The sequence below is a fragment of the Psammomys obesus genome, unplaced genomic scaffold (genome assembly GCF_907164565.1).
Source record: "Psammomys obesus unplaced genomic scaffold, mPsaObe1.curated_primary_1811, whole genome shotgun sequence".
In the NCBI taxonomy this organism is placed as follows: domain Eukaryota; kingdom Metazoa; phylum Chordata; class Mammalia; order Rodentia; family Muridae; genus Psammomys; species Psammomys obesus.
Window position 1 is genome coordinate 11812316 of NW_026596046.1, and position 6058 is coordinate 11818373.

Sequence of the window (6058 nt, forward strand, 5' to 3'; positions counted from 1 at the left end):
ACTCGCTCACTTGGGTCAGTTGGGCCTGGTTTCCAAAGGCTTGCGTTTAAATCCTGAGCAGTCGGACTCTCCTTTCATTTCCAATCTAATCTACAACTGTCATGTTAACATCCCCCAAGTCACCTCTGGGTCTTAAGAAACACGTCTCAGATTTCAAGCTACCTGCTTCCAAAAGGCAGTCAGTAATCTCTCCCTAAAGAGTCCATATGAACTAAAGACATGATTCTGCACGGGGTGGGGGATGGGGGGCTCACACTTGAATCCAGATCTGTAGAGAGTCCTATGGACATGGCTACAGTCTACTGGTGCTGGAACTGTGGGGCTCTGAAGTGAATCTCCCCATTTTGTCATAAAGCCAGCCTGATGTAGTCAGCTGCTGAGAAATTTGTGAATTCCTGAGGCCCCTGCACACACCCCCCCCAGCCTCCAGCAACCCGAACTCTGCCCCAGCTCTCTCCTGCCATGCCTTCCCCTGTCAACACTGACATGGGTCGTGGTCTAGGTGGCCTCCCTGTCACATCCTGCACCTTCGCCTGCCACGTTTTGTTTGCTCTCATTCTATCCGACAATGAGCTGATCTGCTGGCGATTCTGCTAGGTATACCAGCTCCGGTGGACAGCTTTCACATCCCAGACCCTCCAGGCCTGTGGCCCACTCTGTCATGAAGTGTCCCAGAAATGCAAGATTCTCAAATTACCTGCCAGAGTGCAACCCAGTGCCTTCCAAAAGTCATGGTTAGATTTTCAGCCTGCTAACAATAGAATCTGAAGTGAAAGAGTCACCATTAGCCCAACCTGCCATGTACTTATTTCTTTGCTTGCTTGTTTGTTTGTTTGTTTGTTTGTTTGTTTGTTTGTTTTTTGGGGGTGGCTGTTTTGTTTTTTTGGGTTTTGGTTTTTTTTTGCATTCATAATATTGTTTCTTCAAGTAAGACCAAAAAAAAAAGGTAAGAAGATGAGGGCTGGAGATAGCACTATCTGTAAAGCACACGTCGCACAAGTATGAGAACTTGAATAGAATCCCCAACATCCGCATAAAAAACAAACAGTAAAAACAGACATGATGGCACACGTTTGTAATATCAGGAAAGCACACAGGTGGATACTTGGGGCTGGCTGGTCAAGCTCATCAGCAAGCTGAAGGTACCACTGAGAGAGCCTATCTCAGGCAGAAAAAAAAAAAAGGGTGAAACCAGAACCTACCTAAGGTTGACCTCTGGCCTTCACACATATATCATACAAATAAATCTCTTAAGACATACTCTGAACCTGCTCGGAAACATGGTCCTCCCGACAGAAATGTCTTCTTTATCTTGGAGTTGTCCCAGTCTAGTAATAAACAGAGCACAGAGGTTTGGTCCTGGGCGTCAAGCATGGTCAAGCCTGTTCCACTGTGACCTTTGAGCAGGACAAGAGGCCCCCAGGCTCCCAGCTCAATGACCCGAGCCCCACCCTGCTCCAGCTGCATCCACTGGACTCTCAAGGGACTGGCCAGGCCCAGGCCAGATGATCTGATAGGATGGAAAGGGGAAATTCTCAGCATTCCTTCTGCAGAAGATGCCTGCTGAGCTTGAGGCAGCCAGAAGGACTAACACATGGAGCTTCAGATGCGTCTTCAACCCTGACACAGCCCAGTGAAGAAAAGAACTGAGTCCCCTGTCGTAGTGGTTACCCAGGGACAACGAATCCAGGAAGCCTGGAACTGGGAATCCTTTACACAGGCCAAGGGAGGTTACGGGACCAAGCCCTGAAATTCTCTCTCAATGCATACAGACTCTCAGTTTTGGAAAAAATGTCTTCATATTCCCAGAAATGACCCAATGGAACAATCAGATTGCATTATTCTCCCCAGTCATCAATGCGCAGCACGGTTCCAGATGGACAGGGCCACAATCTTGTTTTTAACTCTATCTCCACTGCCATGCTAGCGCATGGCTGGGACACGGAAGGCCCCGTTTGCTCTGTTTGCTTTCTCACCGGCCACAGAGGAGGCTCGCTGGGGAATCATCAGTCTTGCAGAGCGAACTTGCCAAACCAGGCTCTGCTGTCAGCATCCACCAGGCACTGGAGGGTTGCCCGGCAATCTGGCTAGAATCCTCCTTCCCCACAGCCAGAGCAACGATCTACGGCTCAGGAGTCCCTGCCCCGCAGACCCTCCGAGGAGCCCGTGCACACTAATTAGCCAGCATCTTTGTATCATCTGAGACTCTTGGCGAACTCCAAGCTTTCCTCCAAGTCTCAGCTCATCAACTCCATGAAGCCCTCCATGAGCACCTTACCCGCTAGGCTGAAGCAATCACTCACCACTCCTTCCACATCCTCGTTACACACTCAGCCCTCTGCGTTATGAGGCCTACATCCAAGGATCTAGTCATGCAAGATCAAACATAGAGTTCTGTCGTACAAACAAATGAGGTGGATAGTACCTTAGAAATGACCAGCCAGGTTAAGCTCTGCTGTACACATATGGCTGCACACACACACACACACACACACACACACACACACACACACACACACTGATTCAAAGTCAAAAAGAGTGTAAATGTCACCTTTCTTCTCCTCCTTGCTGAACATGCCATTCATTCAAATCTGGAGGAATGCACTCGAGCGTCGTCGTCGCACACCACAACGCTCACCATTTTTGACAGATTTCCACCACATTCATGAGTGCGTCTCCCAACCACTCCATGCCACACAACAGCAACCGCTGTGAGTTACCTCACGTGGTGGGAACTCAGCCCACCCCACACCCACTGCAGCAGAGTGCTTTCTAGCCGCAGGTCTCGGGGGATGTGTGTGGAGAGTAAAGCTGGACATCCACAAGACCCCAAGAGAGTTCAGCCTGCAGCAACTAGAGCAGCAAATCTCTTCGGTTCATTCAAAGACACCTCCACTAGTGAATACCATTGGTGTGTGTGTGTGTGTGTGTGTGTGTGTGTGTGTGTGTGTACCACACTTGTGGAGGCCAGAGGACAACCTTGGGTGTCATGCCTCAGACACTGTCCACTCTTTTTGAGACGGGGTGTTCCATTGACTGGGAGCTCCGCCAGCAGTCTAGACCGGCCAGCGAGTGAGTTCCAGGTATCCACATGGCAACACCTTCCGGTGCTGGGATGATAGGCACATGCTACCACACCCAGCTTTTTTAAATTAATTAATTTATTTATTTATTTTGCCTGGGTTATGGAAAATTAAACTCAGGTCCTTCTCCTTGCAAAGCAAGCACTTTGCTGCCTGAGCTGTTGGCCCGGCTCTCCGTTATTGTGTTTTTAATTCGAGACACTAACCCTAAACAAGAACCACCTGTGCAGCCCTGAGTACACTGTGTGGATCCTGTCCTATGCCCTCAGGCTCCCCCCTGCTCTTAACCACCAAGGTTGCATTCCTCCTCACCCACCACACCTACCCGCCACTCCTAGAAGTGCCCTGGGCCTCTTATTCCCAGAGCTGCTGGGAGGGTATCATTGGTTTATCCAAAACTTTGAAGTAAGGAAGAAAATAAAGTAGGTTTTGAACTCATTGCAAAACGACTAGAGAATAAAACTGATGTTTTGCCACATGGAAAAACGCACCCAGAAATGAAGTAATAAGGGAATAGCCACGAGCCTTAGGGGCTGTCCATAAACCAAACCTAGGATGGTTTTGAGAAATCTCCTTATAAAGCCATATTAGACTTGCCACTGGTGAGTACTCTGGAGCCCAGCTGTGTGTGGTGTGCAGCTGAAGCCGCCCCATGAAATCCTGGGTTATGAGAAGGTCAGAGCATTTTCTATAACCAGCCAGTTCTACAATTAGTCCTGGGTGTGTTGGGAGGTGACCCCTGGCTGGAAGGACCCATGCCTGGGGAAACCAGGACCCTTCCCCAAAGGGGAGCCTCAGCTTTTCTCAGCCTGCTGGAATTTCATTAGCTTGTTCACACTGTACAGATGGGAATTAAATAATTAATTAGGGAACCGTTCACTCCAGAGCCCAAGCAAGGGGGGATTATGCAAATCACCCGAGTTTGTAGCAAGGGGCTGAATATTTTATAGTGTATTTAATTTGCAAATATTACCCACTGAGAAGGCTTAGGCAGGAAACTATCATCATAATAATTATTATTACTCATGCAAAACTACTTGAGTTGCCATCAAACCTCCTTCCTTTCGACTGCTTTCAAATGCTTCCCCTAAGAAACATAATTTTTTTTTTAACTGAAAAAAAGTAAAGTACAAAGGCATATTAAGAATGAAGTGCACCTGCCTGGATAACAGGAAAATTAATGTGCCCTAGACCTTCCACTCCACCCAGGAAAGTGTCTTAACACTCAAACGTTTCCCGTCCCTATAATATTCCCTCACAGTCTCTGGGCACTGAGCGAGGTGGTGTAGCTGGAAAAGTACAGTGCACCTCTTCTCGTTATCTAATTAATGCAGTAAGTCACTGCTGATTCTGCGAGCTCCCCCGCACACACACACTTCCGACACATTCTTCTCCCGGGCTCAGGTAGGTTCTCAGCCCCCTTCAAGAACCCTAACTGCTACAGCTTTATGAATAAGAAGCGGCGGAGAGTCACACACTCAGGGGGTTCTCGCCAACTCCACATCCTCTACCACCACAGACTGACAACTCAGTCATCCAGAACATTGGCAAAACGTGCCATAAAGGACCAGACGGTAAATATTTTAGGCTTCCTGGGCCATACAGTCTCTGGCACAACATCTCAATTCTGCCATTATGGCACAAAAGCAGCCCCTGCTAATATGTCAACAGGTGAGTATGTCTGCCTTCCAAAGAAAAGCTTTATTTACAAAAACAGGCGGGGGGCCAGATATGGCTGCTATCCAAACCTCTTGTCAGTTAACCCTGTGTGTGTGTGTGTGTGTATGTGTGTGTGCGTGTGTTAGATTCCCTGCAATTTCATTTTTTTTTCTTTTTAAGTTACTCTATAATGCTAAACCTAAGGTATGGAGACTTAAAAGCTTAGACTATCTCTGCTTCCCATCTTGAAGCAGCAGTGCTCGGATTACAAATGTGCCACCACATCTGGCTTTTTTATGTGGTCTGGGGATGATACCTAGGACATCAGGAAGCAAACACTTTCATTCCTTGAGCCCGGATGCATGGTCCTGAAAGGTCAAGCAAAGGCTTCTCGACAGACCCACATCTCCAGCTTTCTCTCTTGAAACTTTTAATAAATGCTTGTACGAGAGCCCTGTGTTTTGTACTCAGTCCCACAAAGAATGTTGCCAGGAGGATTGGTGGTGACATAAAAAGAAAGGTTATCACTGCTGGGGAAGTGTCGCTGGCTTCTCCTTGCTCCAGGACGCAGCTAAAGCAGCCTACACAGAGGTCTGTCCCACAGTACAGCAAGGGATCATGAAAATGTCAAACATGCCGAAGTTGAGAGACCCTCAGCTAAGCAAAGTGAAATTGTCAGTAACCCCGCCACCGTGGGTCTCAACTACAGTAATTTCATGTGGCGCATCCCAAATGGCCATGTTAACAAAACATGATAACCCAGAAAAACAATCCTCACCCAATCTAAGCATTTCTGATATATTGTTGCTCAATAAATAATAAAACTCAATGAAACAAAAACTCCCCTGAATCTACTCCTATTTCTATATTCATGAATTTATCTCCTGGTCATTTTTTTTCTTTTTAAAATATTCTTATTACATTTATTAATTTGTATATACATGTGTATGGTACGTGTTCATGTTTGCATACCATACATACATATAGATGACATGACAATTTTGGGTAGTCAATTCTCTCCCTTTACCATGTGTGGGGCCTGGGGATCGAACTCGGTTCATCAGGCTTGGTGGCAAGCGCCTTCATCTACTAAGCCATCTTGCTGTTGTTTGTTTGGGTTTTTGTTTTGTTTTGTTTTTTTAATAAGAGCCAGAAACATGTTCAATGAAAGATAATTCCCCACTCACTCCAGTCCCTCTCTGTAGTCTCAGAGCAACCAGCAATTAGAAAATTAATCACATTTTCATTGGTGTTGTACAAATACTTTAGGAGGAATCCTAAGCACTCTCTTCTTTTCTTTTTTCAAGACAGCCTTG